The sequence below is a fragment of the Schistocerca serialis genome, chromosome 1 (assembly GCF_023864345.2).
Source record: "Schistocerca serialis cubense isolate TAMUIC-IGC-003099 chromosome 1, iqSchSeri2.2, whole genome shotgun sequence".
Taxonomy (NCBI): domain Eukaryota; kingdom Metazoa; phylum Arthropoda; class Insecta; order Orthoptera; family Acrididae; genus Schistocerca; species Schistocerca serialis.
In genome coordinates, this window is record NC_064638.1 from 613,091,058 (window position 1) to 613,107,364 (window position 16,307).

The following is a 16,307-nucleotide window of genomic DNA, read 5'->3' on the forward strand; positions in this document are numbered from 1 at the left end:
AAGTTCAGGGAAGCTAAGACGAAACGGCTGCACGAAAAATTTGAAGAAATTGAGAAAGAAATGATTATCGGATAGGCTGACTCAGCATATAGGAAAGTCCGAACAACCTTCGGTGAAAGTAAACCCAAGGATGGTAACATTAAGAGTGCGACGAGAATTCCACTGTCAAATGCAGAGGAGAGAGTGGATAGGTGGAAAGAGTACGTTGAAGGCCTCAATGAGAACGAAGTTTGTCTGATTTGATAGAGGAAGAAACAGGAGACCATTCAGAAGAGACAGAGTATCAGTACTAGAACCACAATTTAAGAGAGCTTTGGAGAACTTATGTAAGGACGAAGGGATAGATGACATTCCATCAGAATTTCTAAAATCATTGGGGGAAGTGGCAATAAAACGACTATCCACGCTGGTGTGAAGAATATACGAGTCTGGTGCCATACCATCTGACTTTCGGAAAAATATCATCCAGACAATTCCAAAGACTGTAAGAGCTGAAAATCTCGAGAATTATTACACAATCAGCTTAACAGCTCATGCAGCCAAGTTGATGACAAGAATAAGACACAAGAGAATGGAAAAGAGAACTGTTACTTGACGATACGTTTGGCTTTAAGAAAGGTAAAGGCACCAAGCAAGCAATTCTGACGTTGAAGTTGACAGCGGAAGTACGACACAAGAAAAATCAAGACATGTTCATAGGAAATATCGACCAAAAAAAACTGTTCTACGACGTAAAATGGTGCAGATGTTCGAAATTTTGAGAAAAATATGGTTAAGCTATAGGGAGAGACGGGTAATGTACACTATGTACAAGAACCAAGAGCAAACAATAACAATGGACAACCGAGAAAAAAGTGCTCGCATTAAAAAGGGTGTAAGGTATGTAGTCTTTCGCCGCTGCTGTTTAATCTGCAGATCGAAGAAGCAGTCAGTGATGGAGATAGAAGAAAGTTTCAGGAGTGGAATTAAAATCAAATGTGAAAGGATACTAATAATACGATTCGGTAATGACTTTCCTATCCTGAGTGAAACTGATGAAGAAAGACGAAAGTAATAGAACTAGCAGAAATGAGAACAGCAAGAAACATAATAACAGGACTGATGGTCACAAAGTAGATGAAGTTAAGGAATCATGTTACCTAGGCAGGAAAATAGCAAATAACTGTCAGAGCAAAGAGAACATAAAAAACAGACTAGCAATGGCAAAGGGCATTTTAGCCGAGAGAAGTCTACGATCAACGTAGGCCTTATTTTTAGGTTGAAATTTCTGAGAATGTACGTGTGGAATGCAGTACAGTATCTACATCTACATCTACATCTACATTTATACTCCGCAAGCCACCCAACAGTGTGTGGCGGAGGGCACTTTACGTGCCACTGTCATTACCTCCCTTTCCTGTTCCAGTCGCGTATGGTTCGCGGGAAGAACGACTGTCTGAAAGCGTCCGTGCGCGCTCTAATCTCTCTAATTGTACATTCGTGATCTCCTCGGGAGGTATAAGTAGGGGGAAGCAATATATTCGATACCTCATCCAGAAACGCACCCTCTCGAAACCTGGCGAGCAAGCTACACCGCGATGCAGAGCGCCTCTCTTGCAGAGTCTGCCACTTGAGTTTATTAAACATCTCCGTAACGCTATCACGGTTACCAAATAACCCTGTGACGAAACGCGCCGCTCTTCTTTGGATCTTCTCTATCTCCTCCGTCAGACCGATCTGGTACGGATCCCACACTGATGAGCAATACTCAAGTATAGGTCGAACGAGTGTTTTGTAAGCCACCTCCTTTGTTGATGGACTACATTTTCTAAGCACTCTCCCAATGAATCTCAACCTGGTACCCGCCTTACCAACAATTAATTTTATATGATCATTCCACTTCAAATCGTTCCGCACGCATACTCCCAGATATTTTACAGAAGTAACTGGTACCAGTGTTTGTTCCGCTATCATCCTTCTTTCTATGTATTCGCAATACATTACATTTGTCTATGTTAAGGGTCAGTTGCCACTCCCTGCACCAAGTGCCTATCCGCTGCAGATCTTCCTGCATTTCGCTACAATTTTCTAATGCTGCAACTTCTCTGTATACTACAGCATCATCCGCGAAAAGCCGCATGGAACTTCCGACACTATCTACTACGTTGTTAGGGAAAAATAGACTGTGGGAAAACCGGAACAGGAGAGAATCGTAGAATTTGAGACGTGATGCTACAGACGAATTCTGAAAATTAGGTGGGCTGATAAGGTAAGGAAAGAGGAGATTCTGGACAGAATCGAAGAGGAAAGTAATATGTGGAAAATACTGACAAGAGGAAGAGACAGTGTAACGTCCCACTGGTTAGAGAGTAGTTACAAATGGTTTAAATGCCTGTGAATGTCTTGCCTTCGGTGTCCCTCGACTACTGCGTATACACTTGTTCAATAAATACACGATACCATAATGGATTTCACTGCAATGATATAGGCCACTACTGAAGTAAAGTAAGTATGTTGATTTATTCACTTCAAAACCCATGTCTTACGAGTTCATGATTGGTCTTCAGTGTAATAAGTCTCGTTGTTACTACTACAACTAACCGATGGTAGCACATACTAAACTGGCGTTATAAAATAGTCAAGATGCAGTAATCTGATAGAAATGCGTGTGTGAGGTCCATTGCATTGTTCAACACTAATACTCAACGAAGTACCAATATAAAGTCACATATCATCCTGCCTTTTGCGATATTAAATCAAATTGTTTAACACTCTGAAATAATCTGTCACTGCACTGCTCTAATATACTTTTTTAGACAATGTCCAACACATGAGTTGCTTTATTGTAAATCCAAACCTGAATCATGCACCAAGAACTTATCTCAACTGTATGCACACATATGACCTCTAGTGGGTCCAACACTCATGTGCCCAAACAATACTCGAGGCCGAGTATCTATACTCTTCCTACAATGTACTACTGGTTATAATAATGCAAAACATAATTTATAATATGAAATAGTTTAACAACATTATCAAACACTCTATAATATTCCCTACTTTGCTAGAACTTTAAGACACTTTATAAACACATGAAAATCGCGTTAATATTGAAATTGCAGAAATAAGCATTCTAACAATGCTAAACGATTAGTTATCTATATCTTGTTAATTAAGCTCGAGATTTAATTCCTACCATTCACAGATGATGAGAACGATATATATTAATTCGTCATCTAAATATTTTCCATATATTAATTTCCTAAATCTGATTTTGATTGTTTATGATATAAAGGGTATTGTAACTGCTGTTGTTTGGTATTGCTGTTATTCTTCTAAAACCCTTTTTCCTATTATCGAAAAGGAATTGAATTTAATTCTAGCTGGAGATATAAGAGTATTGATCTAGTAATACATAATGCAGGGGTGGTAAGTGTAAGCCTGGAATGTTACACAATACCCCTAACCAATCTATAAATTTATGTGAAATGGAAATTGATGGATTTACTAGTCTAAAAGATATAAAAACGGCAGGTCATCATACTGACACTAACTCTATACACTTTTTTCATATTTTTTTGCTTAATCCTACTTTGATCATGGGTTCTAAAACCTTATTTATTCAAATTTGCTTTTTAAGTTTACATATTACACAAAAATTACACTTTCCACTTTTACATGAATACACATACTATTTTTCCTACTTTTGAATGAAATTAATAATATATTTTTCAGCACATCAACAATTTGGTGTCCATCTGTACTTCTGTTCAGTTCACTGATGCTCAGTCACAGGGAACTCTTGCAGTTCCTTAGATTTAGTTGGTCCTTTATCCATTCTCTATTATCTGCAGTTCCTCTGCTCCTTTCATTCAATGTGGTGTTCCATGGAAACATAACTACATACAGTCAGACACTGTTTCATAACTTATTTCATACTTGATCTTAAAGTACAAGAATATCACTACATTAGTCATTTACAGACATTTCTTGTATATACATAATAATAATAATTCACACTGCAAAATAAAAAATTACATTAAGAAAATTACATGCTCCTTTTTAGGAAAGTGGAAGCCCCTATAAAAAACAGAACTAACACTCACAAAAACTTGCTACCATAAATCTACAAATGATTCCTGTCACCTTCAAACTTATTACTAATTTCCTTAAGTACGATTGTACCCACCAAATCCTCAAATTCTGTCATCTCTAGTTAAAGGCCACTACATAATTATTTATCAACAATTTTAGCTGCTGTTTGTGCACTCAGGTTCCTACTCTGCTTAAGTTGATCCATTACTTAACTCTGGCTTCATCAATTAGTTTACTGTTCAAGTCAAATCTTATTTCATGTTTGTATTTTCTCCATAAGCTCACCTACAGATTTAGCTTTCCTCTTGCCAAAGATTACTTAATTGCCTTCTCAAAATTATCGCTTTTTCACTATCAATCTATTCTGCATGACCAATTAAATGTGTCCTACTATACTTCATTACACAGAGTGCATAAACATAAGCTTTATTCCTTTTTGATCAAATTCCTCAATAACCTCAAACTTCATAATAATTCACGAAAATTCCTTACTCATAGTTCAACCTCAAACTTCATTAAAATCAACATCTTCATAACATCATACTTCATGTAGATTCAACTTCATAATAGATCTTATAGCTTCTTCAACTCATCATTACACCACCCAATTTCACCTAATACTCGATTATTCGTCTAATCACTGTACAATAATACACTGCAACACTATGTCTACTTGGTCATCAATCCAACATATTTGTTTCCAGAATCACTTTATTTTATATTCATCTTAAATCAGGACAAGAATCATCTTCAACTTCTTACAGTCAATACTTTTTATGCTTTTACATTCTGTGACTGCCAATATTTTTCCATTTAATCACTGAAGTTTCCATATCATTGCAATACAGTAGAAACCTTGAGCTAACCCCTCTGCTTCTCCAAATTCTTTGATATATTAAATGGCAAATTACAACAATTCAATATGATAATAACACACTCCAAAAGTGCATTCTTAACCTAAAATAGCCACAAATTCAGCCTAGCACATTGTAATACACGAATAAAACAATTATACACTAATTTTCACTAGTTACGGTTCTTTACCATAATATTAATTACTGTGACTTTTGTCACAGTCTCAACACTCCTTGTTGCAGTCATATATAAACTTTAATACATTTCAGTATAGTAGAGGAGTTGTAGCCTCCAACAATCACAAAGACATAGTACAATAACACTGATTTTTTATTATTTACTTTACTATACTAAGACAGAAGAAAACGTGAATTCTAGAAATAGAAGTCAAAACAGTGCGTCACAAAAGAAGTATCACAAACACTCAGCTAAGGGAAGGCACCAATTCGCCACGTGGTGTATGCATCAAAGAATAAAGCACCCCTTCATATCCATTATCCTCTAACTGAGTCTGCTCAGTAACCCTTTCGCCAAAGGTCAGGTTTCCTAGCTTCCTGAAATATTCTCTGTGGTTTCGGACTGACCTAATGTGATGTATGGGAGTAACATATAGTTTTAAGTCTATTATGTTCTTCAACCTTCGGTACACAAGCTCTTAGGCATTGTCATGCACTATTCCCAGAGCTTTAAATGGACATTGATAAACATGCAAGAATTACCTTATTTCTGTGTTTACTTCGCCAGATTACTCTTACATGTTTACTAAAACCAAGTCATTAATTTTAAAAGTGGTCGGTTTAATTTCCCTGTCATGTCTTTTCTTTCTTTCCTCTGCCTTTTCTTCATCATGTCTCGAGGCTCTTTTATCTTTTCGTCCTGAGCCATTACAATTATAATTGCAAAATCAACTTCTTCCCTTATAATGTTACTCAGTTGTTCACCGAACTTTGGTTCACATGGAGTATACCCTAGTAATTCATTACACCCATTGTTAATTATCTTCCCAAAATCTGGTAAATGATTCACCCATGCTGTATGGTTGTTGCTACAGTACTTTGTACATTGTCTATTTCCTTCACTACCCTCTCACTCATATTTCCTTGTGGAAAGTAAGTCGATGTCTTTTTATGATTAATCTTATGTGCCCCCCATAAATTGCATTAATCTCTCAGAAACAAACTGAGTACCATTGTCTGACTTTGATTTACCTAGTTTATGAATGTCGTCACTCTCTAACTTATCCGCTATTCTTTTCGTAATAGCCCTTTCAATTGGACACAATTTGACATATCTTGAAGCTGCATCTAGTACAACAAATTCCTGCTTACAATCACTTACTGAAGTGGGTAGGGGACCAAGGAGGTCAATGCAGGCTTGACCATGAGGATCTACTGCTAACATTGAGTTCTTAAAACCTTTTGCTGGTACGGTAGTCAGTTTCACTCTCTGACATTTATCACAACAGATCAGCCTTTGTCGAACCCTTGTTCACATATTATTGAAATGTACTGTTTCCTGCAATTTTGCTACTGTTTTTCTTTGTCGAACCCTTGTCCACATGTTATTGAAATGTACTGTTTTCTGCAATTTTGCTACTATTTTTCTCATTCAATAATGCCTATAGCTTACGTGCAGAAAATCAATTAAAGTGTCAACATGCTGTTCTGTAAAACAGAGTTTCCACTCTTCTTTATCTAAAGTCTTCCTTCTGAATAACGCCCCCTTATGAATAGTATAATATTCCTTCATCTTCGGTTCACTGTCAGAATTGAAGTATTGCTTTACTAATCTCAAATTTGGGTCTTTATTTTATTCTCTCCTCATCTATTGACAGACTTTTTTAGCTACCTTTTCATCTTTCAACCCTTAAATATAATACAATTTGACTCGATCTTCTGAATTCTCATCATTGTTACTCTCTCTTTACCTGTTGGCATTCTTGATAGGGCATCTGCCACTACATTATCCTTTGCTTTTATATATTTTATTCCTAATTCAAACTGGTGAACATCCCACCTGGTTAACCTTGGATGTCTTAATCTATACTGCCGCAAAAATCTCAAAGCTTTGTAGTCGGCATACACCACCGTTTTGTGGTCTAACGAGTAGCATTTGAATTCCCGAAACCCAAATATAATGGCCAAGGCCTCAAACTCAGAAATATGGTAGTTCTTCTCATGCAATTGTAATGTCCTACTTGCAAACTCTATTGTACTGTGCTCGACCCCTTTCTCTGTATTGACTAGTTGAAAAATTTCTACCCCCAAACCGCTATAACTTGAATCAGCACTCATGCAGAACGCCAAAGAGAAATCAGGGTGAAACAACACTCTACTATTCATTAGTTCCCTCTTTAGTTTCCTAAATGCTTCCTCACATTCTTGTGTCCAGTTCCAAGGAACATTTTTCTTTAACGAATTACTTAACCATGGGTGATTAAATAATTGGTCTGACACATACCTCATATAAAATCCAAATAATTCAAACACCAATTTTAAATCCTTTTTATTATTTGGCGCTGAAAAATCTTCTATAGCCCTTAAGTTTGTTGGTCCTGGTCTAATCCCATTTTTATCAATCACATGTCCTAAAAATACTATCTCTTTCTTCACAAAAATTCAGACATTTAATTTCAACTTCATCCCCCCCTTTATACACTGCTTTTGTCACTTTATCCAAGATTTTACAATGCTCAAACGAATCTGTATTACCAATTAATATACCATCCACATACACTGTGATTTTATTACTTAATCCCTGTTCTAAGATCTTATCATGAGCCCTGATAAAAATAGAAACAGAAGAATTCAAGCCAAATGGCACAATACAATACTGGTAACTTTTATCTTCATGCAAAAATGCTGTACAAGGTCTAGACTCTTTTTCCTATTTAATATTCCAATACCCACACGTTACATCAAATAAAAACAGATATCTAGTACCATGAAACTTTTGTAGAACTACCTCTATGTCCGCAAGCCTATAACTTTCTCTTACTACTATCTCATTTAATTAGCTCACATCTGAAACTGCTCGCACATCCCCACTCTTCTCTTTCACAAGGACTAAGCCATTGTTTCATCTACTGTTAGATCTTTCAAATATTCCCCATCATAAAATACTCTGAATTTCTCACCTAACTGCTTCCTTTTATGCAAATAGGACAGCATAGGGTTTGAAAAAGAAAGTTTCATATTCTTTGAAAGACAATTTGCATTCAAAGTCCTTTACTAACCCCGGCCTATCTGAAAACACTTTGCTTTACATTAATATCTGTCTCACCAACCCCCATTAACCGGCAGCAAAATCTATAGCCACATTCCATTTACACAAGAATTCTGTACCTAGAATTATATCCAGGCTGAGTCCTGGTACCACCGGAAATCTACACTCATGTAATTGACTAGAAATTTCAACAGACAGGAACATTTCCTGCTTAATCGGCTTAGTCATTTTACCAGTAGCTCCAACTACCCTTATACCAGATTCATGCATGACCGCCACTTTCATATTGTCTTTAATTGATTCAAAAAATGCCTGAGATATTGCATTCAGTTACCCGCCAGAGTAACCGAGAGCGCTGCTTCCTGGACTCGGGTAGGTGCGTTGGCCCCAGATTGAATCCACCCAGCGGATTAACGACGAGGGCCAGTGTGCCGGCCAGCTTGGGTGTGGTTTTTAGGCGGTTTTCCACATCCCGCTAGGTGAATACCAGGCTGGTCCCCATGTTCCACCTCAGTTACATGTGTCGAAGACGTTCGAAACACTATTTAACGATTTACACTGGATGGAGACAGCTGGGGTACACTGATTCCATCCCTGGGGATGTGGGGTTGCGGCAGGAAGGGCGTCCGGCCACCCCTAAAACTAACTTTCCTAATTCGTTCTAACCACGCCAACCCTGCGATCGCTGCAGGACTATGGCGTAAGCGAAAGAAAGAAAGAATATTGCATTCAGTTCTCTTCCACCGTCCAACAAGCATTTTATGGGTGTACCTTGTAACTTAGCCATGCCAGTTACTATCATTATTATCTTTAGGGTCCTCTTCTTACAACAAATCCTCATTGATTTTCCCCTCAAAAAACTATGATGTGGTTCACCAAAAAGATCATCTGTTACAGTCAAGTGACATACTGCATGATCCCCTTCGTCGATTACATCACCTACAAAACACACATCTTCCTCATCACGCACTTCTTCAAACATTATCCTCTCTTTGGTAATTATGTTATCTTTCTCATCATACACAAATTCAGACATTTCATCCAATTCACTAATAACACTATTACTTGATGTATCACTATCCGAACCGTCCTTGTCGTCACTATCCTCTCCTTCTAATGCCCAGCTAACCAACTGTTCCTTGTCTTACTTTTCAGACCATAAGGCCAAACACTTTAATGTTTTTTCACACTGTAACCTATTACAACTTATATCATCATACTGATCAACCCCTGAGTTATCCATGCTGTCTATGTTACTTTCTATTAAATCTGTGGGTTCCTGTTTCTAACATTCTGCGTGGTGTCTGTAGTTCTATGTCGTGCCTCCCTACCACTTTCGCGCAACGACGCTCTGAGCGTGTTTTTTAGGGAATTGACTAGTTTGAACCTGGGACCTGTTGCTGGTAAGGAGACGCCAGACCACACATGACATGTAGAGTTCAGAAGAGTTCAGTGAGACTAGCGATGATATAACCAAATACTTAATGATTTCAGTGTCAGCTCCACTGCACTACCTGTAAAAGAATCTTAATACTAACTAAATTTAGTGGAATAGGTTCAAGGCTTTCCTATTTTTAGTTAGCTGGTAAAATAACGTCGAAAAAGTAGTTAAGTTTGCCATTGGAAATTTTATTCTACTCACAAAACATTGTTTATAAATTGCACTATCGATAAAAGGAAATATTTTAATACAGGATGATAAAAACCAACTGCGTTCAACAAAAATGTGAACGAATACTCCCTGAGTGGAAGTTCTACAATGGCTCGAAGGATGACCTATGCCATATCACATCTATAACCTAGATTTAAGTTAAGTTTCATAAAAGAGAAAACTATCAAAATGGTCTAAAGTGACCCTCAATTATCTATAATTACTTATCTATTTTGTCGTAAATTACAGTGGCTGATGTGGCTTCTTAATAATTATATAACAGAAAAATCATCGCGTTTCAGATTTTAACTTACGTAGCAAACGTGAATACCATGAGCTTCAATTGACGATCGACACTAGTATTACGTAAAAGGGGGATGTAACAAATGAGACTTCTGCAGTTCTGAGTGAAGCCTTATGCGCTCAAAAATGCGGCATCACATGCGTTCATTACCTTGTTGGTGTTCGTCAGGGGGCGGCGGCCGGCGCAACTCCATGCATCTCGCCGTCTCGGAAGCAACTCTTTCCTAACTTCTCCTTACTACAATTTACCGAAGTTGGTTTAAAAAAAAACTATCTGGCTGTGTTTTCATCTGACCAATCAGGGTCTCAATGTTAACCTTAAGCTCCGCCTACAAAAATTCTGTCTATCCAATGAGAAACGTTATAATTTTCGTGGTGGGGCAATATTTTAAACGTTTGCAACGTAACAGAGACGCGAAAAAGTCTCACGCTAAAACTTGCGGCTGGTGTGGCCCTTTTAGTGTTTCGTAAGATCTATACTGTTCTTCTGGAGGGCTCCAGCTTTTAACATGGGCTGGGGGGTGGTCCTAGCGGCTACTTTTCGTGGTGGGGCAATGTTTTTTAGGTTTGCAACGTAACAGAGACGCGAGAAAGTCTCACGCTAAAACTTGTGGCTGGTGTGGCCCTTTTAGTGTTATCGTAAGATATATATTGTTCTTCTGGAGGGCCCTAGCTTTTAACATGGGCTGGGGGTGGTCCTGTCGGTTAGCTGGCGACGTGGGTGTCCGTCCCTTATCGTAGGGCCTTCTAGCTTAACACGGTTCTGCTCTCGGCTTCTGTTCTCGTTTCTCCCCTCGGAACTGCGTCTGTCTCACGGTGGGAAGGTATGACATGTATTTAGGCATTCTTGTGTTAGTCTGTGGTATTCGATTTGCTCACTTGTTACTCGTATTACTTTGGTTAATTTAATGTCACGATTTATTCGGATCTCTGTGACATACTACTGGATTTGCTTATCATGTCAGGGTTTTCATGGATGGTGTTGGATTTGCCTTACATGTTCTTCAGAAAACATTTCTACATTATCTACCCATATATTTGGTACCCTAATATCTTCACTAGCTCTATAGTCATGTTCATAGCTCACACAGGGTTTTAATTGTCTAAATATTGGCCCTGCTGCATCTCTTGTCCTAGTTCGGACCCTGACAGGAGCAGAAGTCATTTTAAATTGTGGTGCCTCCCACTGTTATTCCTGCCCCCTCTGTTGTCTGAGTTGTCGTTTCTCTCTCTCCCTTGATCATCTGTTACTGCCTCACTTCAGGCATTTCCACCATTCCTATAACCATTACCGTTATTATACCCATTTTGCTCTCTAAAACTCCTATAGTTGCTACCTCTTCTTTGTTCATTTTGCCCTCTATCATTTTGGAAATTCCTACTACTCCTGTAACCGTTATCATTATTATAACCTCTATCTTCTCTGGAATACCTGTCGCTTCTCTGTACGTTCTTTAAATTCCTATTACTTCTATGGCCATTGTCATTACTATAATTTCTCCCCTCTCCAGAATTTATATAATTATAGTATCCTTTCTCCTCTCTGAAGTTTCTTTCCCTGTTAGCCTGGGGTTCTCTATTGTGGTTATCCCCATTCCCATAACCCCTACTTCCTTCCACTGCAGCCTTTGCTCTCTCTATTCTTCCCACATAACCCAAGAATTTACTAATATTAACTCCAGGAGCTGGTATAAGCCATTCTTTTATTTTAGCTGGCAAACTATTTTCCAGTCTGACTCACTACTAAGATGCAAATACTTCACTTTTCCAATCCACTTTTCACAAAACTCTGTAATCGTTCCCTTCCTATCATCATATCTGCCTTAATCCAATATCCTTTGTTGCTCATCTTTAGACCAATATTTGTCTCGAAAAGCTTGCTTGAACTCTTCCCACGAAGAACATTTTTCTGAAATCTCAGCTGCTCAACTGTAAGACTCAGATTTCATGTACCCTCTAACAAAAGGCATTTTCTCTTGGTCATTCATTTTCTATTTTATTGTCAATAGCGATCAAGCACTTTCCTTTTAGGTTTTTTCACACTGATTCCAACTCTCTTTTAAAATTATCTGCAGTAACTCGAATTTGAGATTCTACAGTCTTTCTGTTATCAGAACAATTACTGTTAGCTTTCTTATTACAGGAATCAACTGCTTCTTCCACTTTCCCATCACAGTATTCTACGATACTATTAATTTTAGTATACAATTGTTGTCTACTGTACTTATTTTCGCTACCAAATTACTAGTAACATATTCAATGGTTGCATGTAAAGCCTTCGTAAGGTCCTGCTGACTTTTTTGTAACTTTAGATCAAAACCTGATTCCAGCTTGCTAATTTTGCTGTCAATAGTAGCACACATTTCACTTTTCAAACTATCATGTTACTGTCCATATCACTCATGTTGCTATCCAAACCACTGATTTTGCCATTGATTTTACAGTCAATTTCCCTCTTTACGCTACTTATGTCATTCTTAGTACACGAATCACTTCTCAAACTACTCATGCTGCTGTTCATTTTACTAGCTAGACCACTGTTTTTTTGTCAATGTTTCTATTGATCAGATTAGCCATCGCTATTAACATTTCGTTATTCTCGAAACTTAACCTTACATCACTATGTTCCTGCGAGACACCTTTTTGCTCTGTCACAACATCACTATTTGGATTTACGTTAGTTTCTTCAACGTTAATATTATGGATATCAAAATTACGAGGCTTTACAACTGCAGTCTCGCCCGTATGCGGTAATTTTACACCGCTATCGTCTCCACTCCGGTCTCCAGATATCAATTTCTGTAAATCATTAAAACAGGTGTATTTCCATTTCTTTGAATGATACATATTCCATCTGCCCTTTCTCTATTCATGATTCTGTATTAACACATCTCAACAATTAACACTAATGTGTAACACTACGCATATACCTGTTCTAGGCAGTCAATCTGCCTTCTTTATCCTTCAGATGACATCCGCCATTTCCAGGTACCGGTACTTGACTGCATCCACGGCGTAAAGAAACTGCGTCTTGCTACTTCTGAAGTTACAAAGTACGTGGTTATAGAACTTCCAAAACTTCCAAAAGGCTGCGTCTTCTGAACCGACGTCGTCCCTTCTTTCCCGCTGGCGAACTTCGTACTTGTTGTTATTTTGAAGTAAACAATTCCAAAAACTATCCGCACTTCTATATATTTCCAAATGTTAATTTCAGTAACAGTTCTTTACTTGAGAGAGCACTTTATACGATATGTTTTTACGCACAATATGACAGTAAATGTCATGGTTTCCCTCACCTGGGGCACCATATGTATCGTCCTACTGGTTAGTGAGTAGTTAAATATGGTTTAAATACCTGTGAATAACTTGCCTTTGGAGGTCCTCAACGACTGCATACATGATCTAAAATATCCTTTTTTCCATAAATACAGGATACCATAATGGATTTCACTACAATGATGTAGGCCACAACTGAAGTAAAGTAAGTACGTAGATTTATTCACTTCAAAACATGTATCTTATGAGCTCATGATCAATCTTCGGTGTAATAAGCCTCGTTATTACTACAGCTAACCGGCGGTAGCATATACTACACAGGCGATATTAAATAGTCCAGATGCAGTAATTTGATAGAAATGTGTGTGTGAGGTCCATTGCTTTGTTCAACACTAATACTCAAAGAAGTACCAATATAAAGTTGCGATATTATCTCAAACTGTTTAACACTCGGAAATAACCCGTCACTGCACTATTCTAATATGCTGTTTTAGACAATGTCCAACCCACGAGTTGTTCCATTGTAAATCCAAACCTGAATCATGCACCAAGAACTTATCTCAGCTGTACACACAGATCTGTCCTCTAGTGAGTCCAACACTCATCTGCCCTAACAATACTGGAGGCTGAGTATTTATACACTTCCTACAACGTACTACTGGTTATAATAATGCAAAACATATTTAATAATATGAAATAATTTAACAACATTATCAAACACTCTATAATATTCCCTACTTTGCTAGAACTTTAAGACATTTTATAAACGCATGAAAATCACATTAATATTGAAATTGCAGAAATAAGCATTCTAACAATGCTAAACGATCAGTTATCTATATCTTGTTAATTAGGCTCGAGATTTAATTCCTATCATTTAAAGATGATGAGGACGAAATATATTATTTCGTCATCTAAATAATCTCCATATATTAATTTCCTAAATCTGATTTTGATTGTTTATGGTACAAAGGGTATTGTAACTACTGTTGTTTGGTATTGCTATTATTCTTCTAAAAGCCTTTTTCCTGTTATCGAAAAGTAATTGAATTTAATTCTAGCTGGAGATATAAGTGTGTTGATCCTGTAATACATAATGCAGGGGTGGTAACCATAAGCCTGGAATGTTACGACAGGACATCTGTTAAGACGTTAGGGAGCAACTTCCATGGTACTAGAGAGAGAGGTGTAGAGGGCAAAATCTGTAGAGGAAGACAGAGATTTGAATATATCCAGTAAATAATCGAGGACGTAGGTCTCAAGCGTTACTCTGAGATGAAGAGGTTGGCGTAGGAAAGGAATTCGTGTTGGGCCGCATCAAACCAGCCAGAAGATAGATGACCCAAAAACGCATAAACTGGTTATTCTTCAGCATGAGTTTTGGTTTCATTACAATGCAATAGAAGTGTACTGAAATGTATATTTGGCAGTGACCATTAGCAGATGGTAATGACATTATTCAGCTCTTCTGTGGTAAATGGGGAGGGTACATTGGCCGTTTCGTTGATCCCTTTTTGTTTAACATTGTTTTCGTGCCTAGGGAGCATTTGATCTGGCTTACCATTCTTCACGAGCTGAGCGGCTATTTGTACTGCCGTTACGTTGACATAGGTTCTAGAGTGGTTGGGTCACTGTTAAGGCGTTTCAGCGACCTCCACGCTTTGTGACTGCTCTTGGTAATACTGAGTTCCTCCATTAATATGGTCCAGTTCTTTTTCTCTCGCTTGACATCTGATTTTGAGCTGATTAATTGATAACCCGCCTCTGCAGTGGTTTCTTTCAGGGGATTGGCCTCGAAGAGAGGTCGTTTTGCGTTTGGGCCTTCGTCGTTGTTGTTAGACTTTGGATATTGTTCGTGTTGCAGCCTCTGGGACAAATCTGTCGCATGAGCTTGGGACGCCTATAAGAGTATCCGCAGCATTATAAAATAACTTCTGAAACTTGGGCTCATCGGTTTTTGAGAAATATACCCGCGTTTGAAGTGGATGCTATAGGATCTGGCTATAGGAGTAACTCTTCCTGAGGGTACAAATAAGTGTATATACACAGATGATAGGACAATTACAGCACATTGGGGACGGATTGGATGGGCATAAGCCCTTGATACATTGGTGTTTTATCCGGTCGCTCACAAATATCGGATCTGGTTTAGAATCTGTGCGCCATCTAGCAATTTTTGAAATAGGCTGGTAATTTATTATCTTGTGAGAGAACTGGACTATTTCTATCTGCCCATTGGTTCACCGCATCTCCTCTTGGTGTCGTCTGGGCCCGGAGACCGTTGTCGCTGTTGAAATGCCCAGCCACGAAATGTACCGTTTCAGTGTCAAATGAAAATTTTTGCCTTAGTTTCAGTGTGTCTTGCTTTACACATAGAGGTAACAGTGCAGTTGTTCAGTTCTGCTGTTAGCATATCCGTTCCATTCGCCTCAGGTATACAGAGTGAATATCAATAAAACAGACAAACTGCAGGGGCGGACTGCTTAGCTGAATGGAGCCGGCACGGTAGCTAAGCGTGAGCGGTCTGACGGTTAGCTGCCCTCTGTAATAAAAAAACTGAGTTAATCGATGAACAACGAACTTTAACGCATGTCGTACGACGTCCGCCACGAGCAGATGCAACGATCATAAGGGAACAAAATGAGATTAAAAAAAAAAAAAAAAAAAGGTAACGTGCTTGCCTACCAAACACCGGGCCCGGTTCGATCCTCGGCAGTGCTGGACATTTTCTCCGCTCGTGGACTGGGTGTTGTTTTGTCCTCATCCACATTTCATCCTTTCACCCTTATCACTGGCACCCAAGTACCCTGATGTAGCGTTGACTGAAATAAGACTTGCACTCAGCTGCCGAACTTCTCCGGATAGCGCCTCCCGGCCAATAATGCCACACGATAATTTCATTTCTTTTTGCAGGGGCGGATTC